At 47.7% G+C, this 17,763-nt stretch overlaps 1 long non-coding RNA gene across 1 annotated transcript; it reads left to right on the top strand.

The window, feature by feature from the left end:
* The first annotated feature begins 4,914 nt into the window (after positions 1-4,914).
* Positions 4,915-17,496, top strand: LOC122703439. The gene is made up of 4 exons (XR_006343489.1): positions 4,915-5,114; positions 16,067-16,175; positions 16,651-16,688; positions 17,325-17,496. It is a non-coding gene; the product is annotated as an uncharacterized LOC122703439 (long non-coding RNA).
* Positions 17,497-17,763: the final 267 nt, after the last annotated feature.

The raw sequence follows: 17,763 nt of genomic DNA, 5'->3' as shown, positions 1-17,763 counted from the left end.
TGGGAGAGTGACAGGAGAGGGTTCCAGGAGCCTTGCTTTCCACCAGGAGAACCTGCTTGCCTGGCCTTTGGCCGCATTCACTCTTCCTACCCACCAGGTGTGCATCGCTGGAGCCAAGGTAATCACTCTTTGACCTTGGCGAATTGGACTAGCTCTGAGCTGAACCCTTGTGGGCAGAAAGGACTGGGCTGACAGACATACTTCTAAAGGAGATACATTCTTCAATTTGGGATTTAAAAAAAGAACAGAAAAAAACTCAAGCCCAAGCCAAGAAGTTTAGTTTTGTCATGTCAATAGTATTTAAAAATGTTATTTGGCCGGAGCTGGAAGTTCTGCAAAAGAAAAACAACTTGGCTCTCTTCTCTCCCTTCGCCTGCTGGTTCCCGCTGGTTCTGTCCTTAGTTCTCCGCTAAAGCCTCACCTCCCAATGTGGTTTAAAGACACCTCTCATTGAGGAAATCACGTGTAGTCTTGATGCTCATGTCCTGTTCTCCCCCCCACACCCTACTTGCTTCTGAGGAATGGGGATCTCTCAGGGAACCCATCAAGCTTCTGAGAAGAATGGAGTGGGGTTGGGGCAGAGCAGCTTCTCATCATTTTAGGGAAGGAAAATGGAGGCCAAAGTAGGAAGGGGAAGTTATGGGAGGAGACACGATAGTTACTGCCTACCATGTACCGAGCAGGCACCAGGGAGCTGCTTTATGTGATGATGTATTTGAAGCTCAGACAACCCTGTGAGATGGGTATTGTAGGCAGTTATATCTCTGTTTTACAGATGAGAAAGCTGAAGCTCAGAGGGGTTAAGTGAGTTATCTAAAGTCACATATTTAGTATGTGGCCAGAGTTTTTGGATTCCAAAACCCATGTGCCTTCAACCATGTACAGGGAGCTATTTGATCTGAGTCAAGGAGGCATTTGAGCCTTCTATCGAAATGCATCCTGCTTTCATTTGTTCTTGCCTCTGAGCCTGTGCTGACAGCATTCCCTCAACCTCTTGTTGATATCCTAGCTATCTCTTAGGTCTAGTCACCTTTTCCCTCCTTCACAAAGTTTCCCTTGATTCCCAAAGCCACAATTATAACCACTTCCTTCTGTGTTCCATCAGTGGGTCTTTTAACTAACACCTGCAGAAGCATCTCTGAGGGTCTGGCTTGTGGCCTGGTTGCTGGGCGTGTATGTGACACTTAAAGAGGCTGGGATATTCTGGTCCAAGCTGGCCTCAGCTGAGAAGGCTGAGACAAGGTGTGGGGGGGTACAGGGCCCAGGAGAGTCTCCTCTGCTCCAAGACTTGGGGGGACACTCAAAACCCAGAGACTGTAGACCTAGCCCTCCACAGGACTCTACTGCTTGGAGGCCTCCCAACATCACACTCATATTCCAGGAGAAGCTCTCCTTCATCCTTTTGGGACGTTAGCAGTACAGGGAACCCTGGGGGATAGAAGCTCTGAGCTTCCTCAAAGCAGGATATAGGTCTGCTTCAGAAATGATTGGGAGGTGAACAGATGAATCACTAATAATTCAATGCTGCTACCCTCAGAAGCCTCCCTACTTGGTCCTGCAGGAGGAGAGTCATGGAAAGATGATGAAGTACTGCCCCTGAATCCCCCTGGTTTTACCCCAAGCATGAAAGTGTAACCCAGGCACTGGTTACACTTCCAGGGCCTTCCTGGGCTGGGCCCAGCATCTTGTCCTCTCTGGGGTATATCTGGGGATGCAGAAAAGACAAGGATGGAAACCCCTGCCTCCTGGCCTGTTTCAGGTTGGGTCCCCAGCCTCCTCTGGGTTACACTTTTCTTGGTCCAACTGTCCACTTGCTGCTGAAATAATACAGAGCAGCCAGAGCTGAGAGGGGTCCCTGTCTTAGTCCTTTTCTAACCCTAACAGTAGAAGCAAGGATGTGCCTGAGTCTGGAACACAATCCATAGCTTTCCACAAATATCAGGTTTTGACTTGAACTTGTGTATCAGTCTGATTGTGCATCCCTGTGAGTGTGTATGTGCACATGTATGTGTACACATGTGCTTATGTAGCTAGGTAATATATAGCTTATATAGCTAGGTAATATATAGCTTATATAGCTCAGGGTGATAGGATATGCTTGGACAGAATTTGAAGTTCAACCCAACCAACCCCTCCGTTTTAAAGAAAGTGCGTTACTCTCTCAGTCGTGCCCAACTCTTTGAGACTCCATGTACTGTAGTCTACCAGGCTCCTCAGTCCTTGGAAATCTCCAGGCAAGAATACTGGGGTGGGTAGCTGTTCCCTTTTGCAGGGCATCTGCCTGACCCAGGGATCAAACCCAGGTCTCCTGCATTATAGGAGGATTCTTTACCTTCTGAGCCACCAGGAACTCCATTTTATAGAGAGACAGCTTATTTTAGTCAATAGGAGTCTTTCCCTGACACACAGGATGTCAAAAATATGTAGGCAGACCCCATGGCCACCCAGGAGGAAGGGCCCCTGCTCATGCTGGCCTCCCTGCCTATTACGTGGTCTAGAACCCTTCCTCTCCTCCCAAGGAGCTCTCTCCTTTCCTCGAAGTTGTTACTAGATACCCACAGACAGAAGACATCATCAAGGATACAGATTCCTGTCATTGTCTGGGGTCCCCATCTGCCCTGCGTGCCCCCGCCACCATGTGGCCCTGCCTATCCCAGCAGGCTCACACTCTACCATACACCTTCACCTTTGTCCCTTTTCTCATGTAGCCTTGCAACAACCTTGTGAGGATGCTTCATTATCCCCGCTTCACAGCTGAGAAGACTGAGACTCAGAAGTCAAGGGCCTTGTCTGCGGCACTCAGCTGGTACCTAGCAGGATGGGGATTGGAACCTCAGCCGTCTGGACCCCCAGTGTTTGCTCTGAGCCAGCAGCATGGGGAGAACTCGGGAGGTGAACGCACAGTGTCCTGTGACTCTTCAGCTTCTCTGGGCCACAGAGCTTCCTGGAAGGAAGTCCATGGCTGCTTCTCTCACCCACCCTCTCTCCACACTCCAGAAGCACTCAGCCTGAGCCGATAACCGTGGCAGGTGCTTGTGAAACGGCTCTGACACCACGGGAGCCCTCAGAGGGGCCAGTCTGGGGGTGTCTGCAGAATCCAGAGCTTCCCCTCCACCCCCACCTTTGGAAGGGCGCCTCCTGCCCCAGCCTCCCTGGCTCCTACACAACTGGTGGCCCCATAGTCCGGACTCCCAGCTGTCAGCACCAGTACTCCTCACTCAGGAGCTAAGCCTTGGCACTTCCCAGGTCTGCAAGAGGCCAAGATTCCTTCCAGAGAAGCACTTGGTCTGTCTCCGAGCCCAGGGCCTTGTCCCCCATCCAGTGTCTTCATAGTTCAGATTCCTGTAGCTATGAAAGGGGTTGGCACCCATGAACATGAGCCTTCCAGCTGAGTTCCATGAGAAAGGTGACGCCTTTTCCATAAAACACCAGGCCCTGGAGTGCTTTGGGCCATTACAGAATTAGAAGCCCCTGACCACCCCCCACCCCCAATTCTGGTGACCTCTGAGCTAACCCAGACACCGCAGGTATCCCTGATGATAAAGCAGTTGGATTTCCATCCTCGGCAAAGGCCTGGGGACAAGGATCTGGAGCTGGATGAGAAGAGAACAGAGGAATGTTGGCAGCAGGTGAAGCAGGAGCTGGGGATGCTATATCTGAGGGAGCCACGTCATCTGTGGGGTTACACTCGAATCAGTGCACAAAGAGGGGTTGTGCCAGTCTCCTGACTCCGCCTTCAGAAGGTACCATGTTGGAGACTGCCAACTGTCTCAGCTTGGGCCCACCAGCCGGTGTTCCCAGAAGCAGAGGAACAGTGCTGTGACTTGCGGAGCATGAGTCAAGGTGGCTGACTTATACTAAGGGACCACGTCGTATGAAAAGTGTGTAGTTTAAGCACTGGACTTGTGCTCACCCACAACTCAAGCGCCCAGGGTGCATAGGCACTAAACAGACGGCTGACCTGTGCCCCCATGACTATGCCAAAGTTAAACATCAGATGATACAATTCTGCCCAGCACTCCCAGGCTTGGGGTGTCTGGCTGGGCAAATCAGGAGGATGGGGGTAAATAACACCAAAGAGTTGGGGGGTTGCCACCAAGGCTGGAACCCTGTGCACCCAGATCACTTTTGCTCTGCTTTTCAGAAAGTTTCTCATTTTGAACAGCTTCCTAATAGCTGTCTCCTTACATTATATCTGGAGGAGCCAGTCTTTAGATCACTTTCTGGCACAAAACAGTGAAGTTTCTCTAGCAGAACGATACTCTTAGAGCTGCTTCCCTCTGCTCCCTTCTGCACTGAGAGTTATCATTTGTTTAGGGGTTAATTGATCCTGCAGATTGGAGGCCATCCAGGTGTTGAGGAAGGATGTTGTGACTGTGTGGGATGGAAGGGATGGATGGATGGAAGGGTGCTTTATGATGGCCAAGCAACAGTAGGGAGAGAAGAGTTGACTGGGGCTGAGATGCCCCAGCTGGTAGAGTGAAGGGCAGCCCCAGGACTAAGGCAGCTGTCATTGAAAACAGCCAAGAAAAGGGGGAGAGTGCTGAAGTGTGCCCGGGTTGCAATCATTTGAAGATCTTTCTCCAAATGACTGATTTCCGCTGAAAGTCCATTTGAAAGCATAGGTAACTGGTGTTCCACAAATATTTATACCAGCATTTTGAAATTCATTCTTTTATGACAAAAGTAGTACGGTGGTTGTTGTGAAAAACCTAAGTCTCTAGGATACGGAGGATCTAGAAAGTGAAAGTTCCCCCATAATCCCACTGTGCTGGAAAAAAACACTGTTAAATAGCTTAGGATATGTATCCTAGGGTTTTAATCAATTGTTTATTTATATAGGAAAGCCACAAGCAGGAGGGGAAGCACATGTCTAACTTGTCTTTCTGCTGTCCCTCTCTGTAGAGCACCTGCCAGGACTCTAATGGACCAAGATGCACTCTCCACCTGGTGGCACCACCTGCATTTCCTCGTGGGATGGAGTTGTCCACTCCGGGCTGCCTTTCCAGTTCAGTGGTGGATCTCAGCCCTGTATCCTGCCTCCCACTCCCCAGTCACCTCTCACAGGTGACTGGTATGACATTTGGGTCCTTCCCCAGGACTCCTCCAGGCAGGTAACACTCCCAGGGCACCCCGAGTTCCTGCCCTGTCCTTAATGAGCAGGGATGGTCAGATTCTCAATCCAACTCTTATTCAAAATCTTCTCTGTTTATCATTGGGATGGGGGTTGGGTTTCTGGAACATATATGCCATTGAAAGAGGTTAAATACATTTACAGCTTTCGTCATGAGGTAAATTGACTCAAGGTTACACAGCTAGTCAGTGGGAGAGATGGTCCTGAAAGCCAGTCTGGCTGATGAAGAATTAGAAGACCTAGGCTGGGGTCCTTACTGGGAGGGTGGGTTGTATGTCCTTGGAAAGCTGTCTCCCCTCCCTGGCCTTAGCGACCTCACCTATAGAGCCAGGAAGTTGGTTCTGAAGCCTGACTGTGTTGGAATCCCCTGTGAGGCTGTAGTGAGTGGATACACGGGTTTCATCTGGGGATTCAGATTTAATCAGGGCGGCATATGATCTGAGCATCTGCCTGCTGCTGAGCTGGGGTCTGTGGGGCCCAGGTGTTGGGGGCCAGACCTGGACTGCCCCTCCTGGGAGGATGATATTGCCATCCCCCTCTTTGCTTCCTCTCCCAGGTCTGGTCCCCCCCAGACTAAACATTCTCCTAAGAGGGTGTTAGAGCCCCAAAGCTATGGGTTCACACCTTGGTCCTCTTAGTAACTTCAGGCTGGCTGCCTAATCTCTTTGTGCCTTTATTTCCTGACCTATAAAACGGGGAGTTGTCCTCACCCACCTGTTGGGAGAAGGAAACAGAAGGTGCAGAGCACCACGCACAGAGCCTGGCAGCGGGTTGGATGCTTTCTCTGTCTCCTCTCCTACTTGCCACAGAAAAGCTCCATCAGTGACTGGTTGAGCAGAATGGCTTCCACTTACTCTGTAACGCTTAGGTCTGAATTCAAAGGATCACACAGAAGAGTCTTGGGTGTCTCAATAAAGGGGAACGTTTTTGAGGTTCCAGCGAGGTCCAGGCAGAAGCACCCAGGAGAGATAAACTTTTTTTTTTTTTTTGGCTGATAAGAGGATTGCCTACATGACCTTATCATTCTCACTAGACCTCTCCCTGAGATGTCCACAGATGCACAGCTTGTAAACCTTTGCCAGCCACTCGACCTTTGGCAGAAGCTGGAGGAGAAGCCTCTCTGAGATCCAGAGTCCCTCAGCCAGGTGGTGGATGCCTCCTCCATCCCTGGCCCCTTCTAGATGTCCAGAGAAGCTTTTCTGCCTGGCCCCATACATACACACAGTCCCTTTTTCCTCCCAAGGGTTGGGTTGTGACTCACGTTTTGGGGGGCCCTGGGGCTGATCTTTCCACTGCTTGTCCATGGGAGGCCGGGCTCCATCTTCAGGACTCACTCTTCGCAGAGTCTCCAGGCCCAGCTCTGCTTGGTGTGGACCCAGCTTAGAAGGATCTCCACCTCCAGTAGGGCGGGAGCCCCGAGCCGGGGAATCAAACACACCTGGGTTCCCTCCTTTGCGTTCCATTTGTGCGCTCTGGGATCATGGGCTGAGGGTTTGCCTTGTGAGAGGAGCTCTAGACACAGGTTAACTATTTGACTCCATCCTCCTACCCAGCTTGATCACAGGACAAGATTACTGCCTCACAACCGAGAAAAAGAGCTGAGGAGGCAGATGGGTCAGGATCAGAATGAAATTTCTGGGCCTCTCGGCCCAGAACCTTGGAAAGAGCGAGGTCCACAGAGCCTGCAAGCCTCACATACAGCCCTGGCTCAGCCACCAGCTGACTGCCACCTCGGGCAAACCCACAACTTCTCTGGACCTCATTTACACAGCTGTGCCCAAGGCAGTTGGTCTAAGTCAGTCATTCCCAAAAGTGGTACACTAGTTTGGCAAGCTGTTTCTCTTAAAAGAAAAAAAAAAGTCTCAAGGGTCAAATAAGTTTGAGGAGTACTGTAAACCCCACCCCCAATTAGCACATCGTAATATATACATCAGCCTGTTAAAGGCACCGAGAGATCCAGGAACAAAGAGGCCAATTTGGCTTTGTTTAACTCACTTTTTCCTAAACTCATTTGACCATGAAACCCTTTCATTCCTATTAACATCCTGGAACACTAGTGATTGGAGAAAAGCACGTGAGAAATCCGGAACTGGGCTTCTCAAACTGGAGGTGTGTGAAAAACGCCAGGGGCACTTGTTACATTGCAGATCCTAATTCAGCAGGTCTGGGGTGGGGTCTGAGAGTCTATTCATATGGCGCTAGTGGTAAAGAACCTGCTTGCCAGTGCAGGAGATGTGAGAGACATGGGTTTGATCCCTGGGTCGGGATGATCCCCTGGAGAAGGAAATGGTAACCCACTCCAGTATTCTTGCCTGGAGAATCCCATGGACAGAGGAGCCTGGCAGGCTACAGTCCAGGGGGTTGCAAAGAGTTGGACACGACTAAAGCAACTTAACACAACACAGCATCAAGAGCCCAGGTGAGGCTACTGGCCCAGCGACCACATATTTGGTCCCAGAGGGCTGGTTCTAATGGCTCTTTTCAGCTTCAACAGGAGAATCACTAATATGTTCTGTGAAAGTCGCTCAGTCATGTCCAACTCTTTGTGACCCTGAACTATACAGTCCATGGATTTCTCCAGGCCAGAATACCAGAGTGGGTAGCTTTTCCCTTCTCCAGGGGATCTTCCCAACCCAGGGATCGAATCCAGGTCTCCCACATTGCAGGCAGATTCTTTATCAGCTGAGCCACAAGGGAAGCCCAAGAATACTGGAGTGGGTAGCCTACTCTTTCTCTAAGGGATCTTTCAGACCCAGAAATCGAACTGGGGTCTCTTGCATTGCAGGCAGGGTCTTTACCAACTGAGTTATCAGGGAAGCCTGATAGTAGAAGCAATATAATAGCAGCAGCAGTAGAGAAATGGTGACTCAGGGGCTCTGGACTTCAAGAGAACTGTGTTAGGGTCCGGGCCCCACCATGTAGCAGCAGTATGACCTTGAACAAGACTCCACTTCCCTTAACTTCCGTGTTCTCATCTACAGGGTTTAGATATAAATAGTAACTACTCCATAGGATGGTCCGAGGATTAAATAAGCTATAGAAAGAAAACACGTGGTGCTGGGCCTAGAGCCTGACAGAAGCAAAATATACACCAGTCATCATTAATCTTCATATCTTGGCTCAGTCGTTAAAAAATCCTCCTGCAATGCAGGAGACCCAACTTCAATTCCTGGCTTGGGAAGATCCCCTGGAGAAGGAAATGGCAACCCACTTCAGTATTCTTGCCTGGAAAATCCCATGGAATAAGAAACCTGGTGGGTTATAGTCCATGGGGTCGCAAAGAGTCAGACAGGACTGGGGGACTAACCCGCCACCGCATCATTAATAACAAGAGAGCACGATGCTGGCCCAGCCCCACCACCTCTTCGCCTGCCCCTCCTTCACCTGCTCTGCTGCCCACAGACCTCTGTCCTCCCTGCGTGCCAGCACTGCTATCTCTGTTTATGAGACTCCACGTGACCTTTCTTCTCTAGCACATTCTAGCATCCTTTCTTGCTTTCAAGCGATCAGAGGAGCAAAGAGACAATGGCTCTTCTCTGATGATTACAGACAAATCCTGCTAGTGGCTTTTAATAATCCCTTGCAGCAGAAGCGAGTGACAGGAGTCCTTCCTGACTTAAAGTGTCCTTGTAGACCTGGGGAAGCATAGCGTCATCCCATCACATTATCCAGGTCACAGGCCCTGTGACTATTGTAGAATTTGTGTGTGTCACATGAGAGTATAACTCTTACTTAATTCCCCTTGTGTTCCTTAGTTTTTCTGCAACTGAATTGCATGAAAATCCTCGAATAAATATAGTCACATGGTAGGAAAAAAATTCTGAGTCCTCAAAGCCTGTCTGTATTTGGGTTCTATTAAGTTCCCTGCTTGTGTGTAGACATTTGATTAGGACCGCATTACCCTGTTGCCCCAATCTCTCCTCATCTTGGAAGCTAAGGCAGGGAGCAAGAAGGAGGATCACTATTGGTCACCTCTCAGTGTTTGACTCCCGATAAGCAACATTATTAATTAAGCCTCTCGGCAATCCTCTGTGATGGGCATCTGTACTCTTATTTATCAAGCTCAGAGAGTCTAATTAATTTGCCTAAAGACACACAACTAGCAAGTAGAATTTAGGTTGACTTGATTTTAATCTCACTATATTCTTCTCTGTTCCCAAAATACATGGCAGACAATGACTGTCTACACCTTCCAAGTTTTCGCTGTGATTGAAACACCTGGAGAGGAAACAAGTCCTTTCTCAACTTGTTCCCTGTCTTAGGTCAAGTTCTGCATTCAGTTCAGTTCAGTTCAGTTCAGTCACTCAGTCGTGTCCAGCTCTTTGCGACCCCATGAACTGCAGCATTCCAGGCCTCCTGTCCGTCACCAACTTCCAGAGTCCACCCAAACCCATGTCCATCAAGTCGATGATGCCATCCAACCATCTCATCCTCTATCGTCGCCTTCTCCTCCTGCCCTCAATCTTTCTCAGCATGAGGTCTTTTCCAATAGTCAGCTCTTCGCATGAGGTGACCAAAGTATTGGAGTTTCAGCTTCAACATCAGTCCTTCCAATGAACACTCAGGACTGATCTCCTTTAGGATGGACTGGTTGGATCTCCTTGCAGTCCAAGGGACTCTCAAGAGTCTTCTCTAACACCACAGTTGAAAAGCATCAATTCTTTGGCATTCAGCTTTCTTTATAGTCCAACTCTCACATCCATATATGACTACTGGAAAAACCATAGCCTTGACTAGATGTACCTTTGTGGACAAAGTAATGTCTCTGTTTTTTAATATGCTGTCTAGGTTGGTCATAACTTTCCTTCCAAGGAGTAAGCATCTTTTAATTTCAAGGCTGCAATCACCATCTGCAGTGATTTTGGAGCCCAGAAAAATAAATTCAGCCACTGTTTCCACCTTTTCCCCATCTATCTGCCATGAAGTGATGGGATAGGATGACATGATCTTAGTTTTCTGAATGTTGAGCTTTAAGCCAACTTTTTCACTCTCCTCTTTCACTTTCTGCCATAAGGGTGGTGTCATCTGCCTATCTGGGGTTATTGATATTTCTCCCAGCAATCTTGATTCCAGCTTGTGCTTCTTCCAGCCCAGCGTTTCTCATGATGTACTCTGCATATAAGTTAAATAAGGCATTTGGACCAATCAAATCTGACCATTGCCCCATTGTGAAAAGATGGAAGCTTTTGTTCTGATGTGTGATGTGAGTGGGGGCAGAGGAGAAAGAGTCAGTGCCGAGGACAGGGTGCTGGGCAGGGTCCATTCTGCCTGCCAGTCTGTGGAATACCCCTTATTCGAGGAAATAACTGGAAACAATGACATCTGAAAGTCAGATGAGAAGGAAAACTTCACCTTGACCAGATGCAGGCATGATGCTGGCCACCTTCTGACCTTTACTCTGGTCAGCAGAACCAGCGCCCTGACAGCAGCAGCCTTGGTCATCTCTGGCAGCCTTGCTCCTAGAGGGCCCTAGGGATGGAAGCAAATCACATCCTCATTCCTTGCCTCTGGCATAGATCTAAGTCATCCCTCCATCTGGTCACAGAGGTGGTGAGGTTCATGGTGAGGTTCACTGGGATGAGCACACAAAGGTGGGAGGTTCTGGACCCCTGGATCCCTGCCATGCTGAACTCTGTCGCCAGCTTAGTTCCTCTGCCCCTCTATTTTTCCAGTTACAGAAGGAGAGTGAGCATAGGATCTGTGTCATGGGCCCTTGTGAGAAACCATTAAACCAAGGCTTTCTGGAATCTCCAGAGTTTCAGGGTAAAACAAGGTGAAGTGCAAGGTGTTTGTCAAGCATTCCATTGACTTCTAAAAACTGACCTTGGAGAGCCTCTCTGGCCCCTGTCTCCAGCAAGTTATTGAGAGGCACAGACTCTGTTCAGAGCTGACAGCCATCAGCCTGCCAACGGTGCCCTGCACCATGCAGTGGGGACCGTGTTTAATGAATAGCCGGGCTGCCCTGTCTGCTCCACACTCAGCACCTTTCTCTCTCTGGCACTGGGAGCTGATTTTTAATTATCTTTCGGGACTGTGGCCTCTTGGAACGCTGGAAAGGGAACGCTCATCCCAGCTGGGCTGGGGCCAGGCCTGTTGGAGAACAATGTCCACCTTGAGCCCATTGTGTTTATCTCTGGGCTGGGCTGCTGGCCCTCAGACAGAAAGGAGCGTCCCCTGCAAACCAGGAGGGAGTGGGTTCTTGCTGCTTTATCAGCACTTCCGTGGCTGCAGAACTGACCTGCTTCTCAATCCCAACCTCTTTGTAAACTTGGAAAACTTGGTTTCTGGGAGTGCCTCATTGAAGAAGGCAACTGGGATCTTTCATTAATTTCTGAACCAACACCATTAGGATTAATTTTCCTTTAATTATGGCAGTAGGTGTTTATTGAGCAACTATTCTGTGCCAGGCCATGTGTCTTACATGCACGGCCTCATTCAAGCCTCGCAACTGTGTGTGGCAGGGACCCCCCACTTCACAGATGAGAGGCTCAGACAGAGGAACTCCCTTTCCCCTGCCCAAAAGAAAATGGCACTGGGATTCGAGCCCAGGCAATTGGACTCCAGAGTCTACCCTTTAGCCATCACCCCTTCCATCCCACGCCCTTTAGAACTGGGTATATGTTCAGTTCTATAGACCTGGGAGCAGGTATTGGGAAAACACCCCAAATTTCTGGCTTATAACTTTCACCCACTTCATCCACTGTGCTCATCCACTCAACAACAGGACTGGGGAGGGTCAAGGTGCCACATTCCCCCCATCCCAGTGAGGGGTGAAGGCCAGGGCTCAGCAGATGAAGGCATGGGAAGATCGATGTTTTTAGGATGGGAGGGCTAAGCTCCTGAGCTTACAGTTTCTGTCATGTTTTCTAGTCAGCTCCACTGGATGTCTTAGGAAGGAGATGGCTTACTCTTTTTTCATACAGAAGAGAAGAGCCAGGAAGCATGCAAAGAGGGGAAGGGCAACAAGTGGAAGGAAGGAGGAGGAGCAAGATACTCCCATTGGCAAACTTTCCTGCCTTCTGCTATTATATTTATTGTTTTCCCACTGCCCTGACCCTAGGCCTGCAATCCTTCTACTTCACTTGCCTCTACTTTACTTCCTCTCTAGCATTAAAAAATTTTTTTAATATCTGGCATTTTTAGAATATTCATTTTATGTATTTATTTGGCTGTACCAAGCCTTAGCTGTGGCACATAGGATCTTCAGTCTTTGTTGTTGTGGCAAACTCTTATTTTTGGCATATGGGATCTAGTTCCCTGACCAGGGATCAAATCCAGGCCCTCTGCATTGGGAGTGTAGTCTTAATCACTAGGTCACCAGGGAAGTTCCCACTCTAGCATTTTTAAAGTCATAAAATTAACAAGCCAGAATTTTAAAGTAGCCCCAGAGCAGGTGCAGTGGGATTGAATTAAGTGCTTCCCAGGTGGTGCTCATGGTAAAAAACATTCCTTCCAATGCAGGAGATGCAAGTGACCTAAGTTCGATCCCTGGGTCAGGAAGATCCCCTGAAGGAGGGCATGGCAGCCCACTCCAGCATTCTTGCCTGGAGAATCCTGTGGACAGAGGAGCCTGGCGGGCTACAGTCCATAGCGTTGCAAAGAGTCAGACACAACTGAAGTGACTTAGCATGAAAATGATATGACCAAGTCCTAACTCCTAGAACCTATGCATGCAACCTTATTTGGAAATAGGGTCTTTGCAGATTTAGTTGGGATCTCAAGGGTGGACCCTTAACCCAATGACAGTTTCCTGTAAAATGAAGAAGACTTGAGACACAGAGACACGGAGAGGAAGGCCATGTAAAGACCAAGAGACTAGAGTTATATCACCACCGGCCACAGAATGCTAGGAGCCTTCAGGAGCTGGAAGAGGCAAGAAACAATTTTCTTCTAGAAACTTTAGATGGTACATGGCCCTGAGGAGCACACTGATTGCAGACTTCTAGTCTCTAGAACCCTAAGAGAATACGTCTCTGTTGTTTTAAGGCAGCCAGTTTGTGGCAATTTGTTATGGCAGCCTTAGGAAACCAACACACCAAAACTAGACTTTCTCTCATCACCTAGGCCCTGGGAGGCAACAGTAGAGTGCATGACACAAATGTTCCACTCGGGAATTTGAGACTGGCCAAGGAACCATACTTGGCCCACAGTTGGCCACCTAGCAACGTTTACTCCTCTGGTTCCTGCACCTTTGAAGACAGATACTGTAGTGAAAAGCCGGGCAGTGACCATTGTCAGAAGTGGTTTGGAAAACAGTGGTCTGTTTGGCAACTGTGTTTTCCCCTTCCTCTTATCCCCTAGACTACGCACAGACTGCACCCTGGCTGGATGGGACAGGATCTGGGGAAAAGGAGAGTTAAATTGCCCCATCCAATACAGCAACCTAAATTAGTGAAGGCTCCTTGGACGCTCAAAAGGAAAGAGGCCTGGGGTCTTCTCTCTCAAGGGGTGGCAGAGTCAAGAAGAGGGGAGCAGAAGAGGAAGAGAGGAGGCAGTTCTCTCTCTAAACATCAGCAGCGGGTTAGGGCCATGAGGATTGGAACAGCAAACTGATGAGAAGGTCTGAGAGCAGGGTCACAAAGGAAACATGGCACCTGCTGGCTCCCCTCCTCTGGTCTACCTTATCCCCCTATTTCTACTAAATGATAAAGGTTGATAGACCAGTAGTCTTGTGTTAGTACTACTTCCGGGAATGGGGGTGGGGAGGGACATGCCATGTGTAGGGTGAAGCCACATGGAGAGCAGGTGGTAGCTCCAGGTGGCAGATCTATGAGTGTGTTGATCAAGAATTCACTGGAAATTTAAAAAAAAAAAAAAAAAAGAATTCACTGTAAACAAGGCAGTGAATTGAGAGCAATGTGCTGCCAATGTCCCAGGGATTAGGCACGGCAGATAACTGCTAGTGGGGTGGGAGAGCCAGGCAGGTAACTTGGATTTAAAGGGAAATGGGAGCTCAGAGGCTGGAGGGCTCAGGGACAGCCTGACAGTTCTTGGATTTGTCTCAGTTGTTCTTTCTCCACCACGCTAGGATGATGTGTACCATACAGTACATTCCGTATAAATCTGTAATAAATAAATTATGTCTTGCAGGGTCCATTTGGAACCAAAATACTATATAATATGCACGGGAAGATGCCAGGCTACAATCCAAACTCTACATAGCGAGCTTATAAGGGACGCAGTGTCCCTTTCCCAAGTTTTCTCCTAAACTAATTCTCCCCACTGACTGATCCCAACTTGTAAACTTTTTTTTTAATCAGATAATTGTTCCCTACAACCAGAATTCTCACTAGTGCAAGCTGTCTTTTATTTCTCCTGTTTCTTTTTTTTAAAATTCATTTGGCTGCACCAGGTCTTAGTTGTGGCATGCAGGATCTTTAGTCACAGCATGTGAACTCTTAGTTGGCTTGTAGGATCTAGTTCCCCAACCAGGGATCAAACTCAGGCTCCCTGCATTGGGAGTATTGAGTCTTAGCCACTAGATCACTAGGGAAGTCCCTCTCCTGTTTTTTTTTTTTTTTTTAAAGATTAGTTAGTTAATTTATTTTGGCTGTGGTGGGTCTTTGTTACTGCACACAGGCTTTCTCTAGTTGTGCCAAGTGGGGGCTACTCTCTAGTTGTGGTGGGAGAGTTTCTTATTGCAGTCCCTTCTCTTGTTGCAGAGTATGGGCTCTGGAGCACAGGCTCAGTAGTTGTGGTACAGAGGCTTAGTTGCTTTGCAGCATGTGGGATCTTCCCAGACCAGAGATCGAACCAGTGTCCCTTGCATTGCAAGGCGAATTCTTAACCACTGGACCACCAGGGAAGTCCTGTTTCTTTAAAGCAAATTCTATTACTTTTTATGTCGGACTTGAGATCTCCCAATCTTTTGCTCCCTCTCTCCTTTATTAAGATACAATTTACCTATTATAATATTTATCCTTTTAAAATGCACAGTTCAGTGGTTTTTAGCCTATTCAGAGTTGTGCAACCATGACCACTTTATAAATCCCAGACATTTTCACCACCCCAAAAGGAAGTCACTCCTGATTTCCTCTTCCTTTCTGTCTCTATGGGTTTGCTTATTCTGGACACTTGATATAAATGGAATCATATAATATGTGGCTGTTTTTTGTATATTTTTTTTTCCCACTTAGCACAATGCTTTCACAGTTTATCCATGTTGTATCATGCATCCGTCTTTATTCTGTTTGTTGTCATTGAATAATATTCTATTGTATGGACATCCCGCTTTGGTGTATTCATGTGTTAGTTGATGGACATTGGGTTGGTTCATTTTTTTTTTTTTTAAACTACCAGGAATCCTGTTGCCATGGATATTCATGGAAAAGTTTGTGTGTGATCACACATATTTATTTCTCTTGGGTAGATGCCTAGGAGTAGAATTGCTGAGTCACATGATAACTCCATATTTACCATTTTGAGAAACTGTCAAATCATTTTCCAAAGTGGCTGTAGCATTTTACATCCCCACCAGCCATGTATGACAGTTCTGATTTCTCTACATCCTTCCCAGCACTAGTTCTGCCTGTCTTTTCCATTTTCACTCCCAATCTCTGACATATATACACTACCATGTATAAAATAGCTAGTGGAAAGCGGGTAAATAAACAGGGACCTCAGCTCGGCGTTCTGTGATGACTTAGAGTGGTGGGGAGGGAGTGGGTGGAAGAAAGGTTCAAGAGGGAGGGGATATATGTGTACATATAGTTAATTCACGTTGCTGGACAGCAGAAACTAACACAACATTATAAAACAATTATATTCCAATTTAAAAAAAAGTGATGTTTCTCTTTCTACTCCTTCTCTCTGGCCCTTTGATGAAAAGTTTGTCACACAAGCCAAGAGTTGAACATTTTTCACCTGAAATAAATATCAACATTTGATATTTAAGTCCTTCATTTCTATTATAGTTATTTCTGTTTACTCTAGTGCACAAACTCAGATCCACCTCAGAAAGGAGCTTCTCCCAGCCTTGGTGGGAAAGGGACTAACGTGGAAAATGCTTCATCTCTTGGTTCCTGGAGAAGCTGCTTGCAGGGTATGTCTATGCTCCTTGGGCCTTGGAGACATGAGATGGGAGGACAATCACAGCTTACATAGTACTGACTAGTCCCCTTGGAGCTCAGGAAGGAATAACTAGTATTGGTCAGCATTCTACTAGCAACAAAACTTGATTTAATTTACTTTCTCTCAGAAACCCCAGGGTAACTGCTGACAGTCTGTCCATCTTCTAGATGAAGCTACTTACCTGAGGTCACCCAACTGATAAGTAATGGAGCAGAAATTCCAACAGGCCAGACTGTGCTCCCATCACTGACTTGGGGGCTTTCCCGAGACCTTTTTCTTATATCCCCCTTCCCTGCCGGTAAATCAGACACTTGCAGTCCCAGCCCCTCACAGGCCTGACTTGGGCTTCCCGGGGGCCTACCCAGGTTGTGTGGGGCTGGTCTCGCCAAAACTGAGCTCTGGATTCTGCTTTAGCTGTTTTCTTTTCCATTTCATTGTTTCCCTAGGATGTCTGCCTTCCCAAAATAGCACCGGGGCATTCCAGGTAAACTCAACATCCGACCAAAATCCCCATTCAGCCTGAGGGGTTCCGGCTCAGCACTGTTTTCCTACCTCCCTTTGATTACTAGGGCTTGGGAGGGGTGGGAGAGTGGGACAGGCTCACAGTGGAGCCCAGAAAGAGAGGGAAGTGGGAGGAGGCGAGGAGGAGGCTTGGCCTCGCTCTCTTGGAAGCCAGCCAACTGACCTCCAACTGTCTGCCCCAGCGCTAGAGGGCAGCCGTGTCCCTGGCCTTGGGGAATGTTATGAGGACCGGAGGAAAGGACAGGGCATGTTCTTGTGGCTTACATCATTTTGATCAGAGAACGAAATAAAATAGTGTGAACCCAGATTCTTCTCTGACTTTTGGAAGCAGCTTGGTGCAATGGAGAAATGCTGGCTCTGGTTGAAAACAGAGCTGTGTTGAATCCTGGCTCTAGTGATAACCAGCCATGTGGCAGCTGTAAGTCTGCTTAGCAACTCATTTACCACTCTGAGCCTCTGATTCCTCATCAGAAAATGGGGACAATAGTGTACTCAATCAATATAGGTTAGTTTCCTACCTATTTCTTAGTGTTCAGAAGAAAAAGTTGCTTGGGCTTTCCTGGTGGTTCAATGGTAAAGAATCTGTCTGCCATTGCAGGAAACACGAGTTCGATCCCAGGTCCAGGAAGATCTCACATGCTTTGGAGCAACTAGGTCTGAGTGACACAAATATTGAGCCTGTGCTTTGCAACAAGAGAAGACTGTGCACTGCAACTAAAGAGCAGCCCCCGCTCTCTGCAACTAGAGGAAAGCCCGAGCAGCAAAGAACACTCCAGCACAGCCAAACATAAATAAAAAATTGTTTTTAAAAAGTTGTTTGTTTTTCCATTGTGTTTCTAGAAACCACTTTTTGGTAGTGAGTATATATATGATCTTAGCAAATTTCAAGTATACAACACAGTATTATTAATTATAGTCACCATGCTGTTCATTAGATCCCCAGAACTGATAACTAAACATTTTACTAACATTTCCCAATTTCTCCATCCCCAAGCTTCATTGCCTTTGGTGTCATAATTATCCAAGTGTTGGGAAGG

Source organism: Cervus elaphus, chromosome 11 (genome assembly GCF_910594005.1).
Source record: "Cervus elaphus chromosome 11, mCerEla1.1, whole genome shotgun sequence".
Taxonomy (NCBI): Eukaryota; Metazoa; Chordata; class Mammalia; order Artiodactyla; family Cervidae; genus Cervus; species Cervus elaphus.
This window is presented reverse-complemented; position numbering and strand designations above follow the sequence as displayed.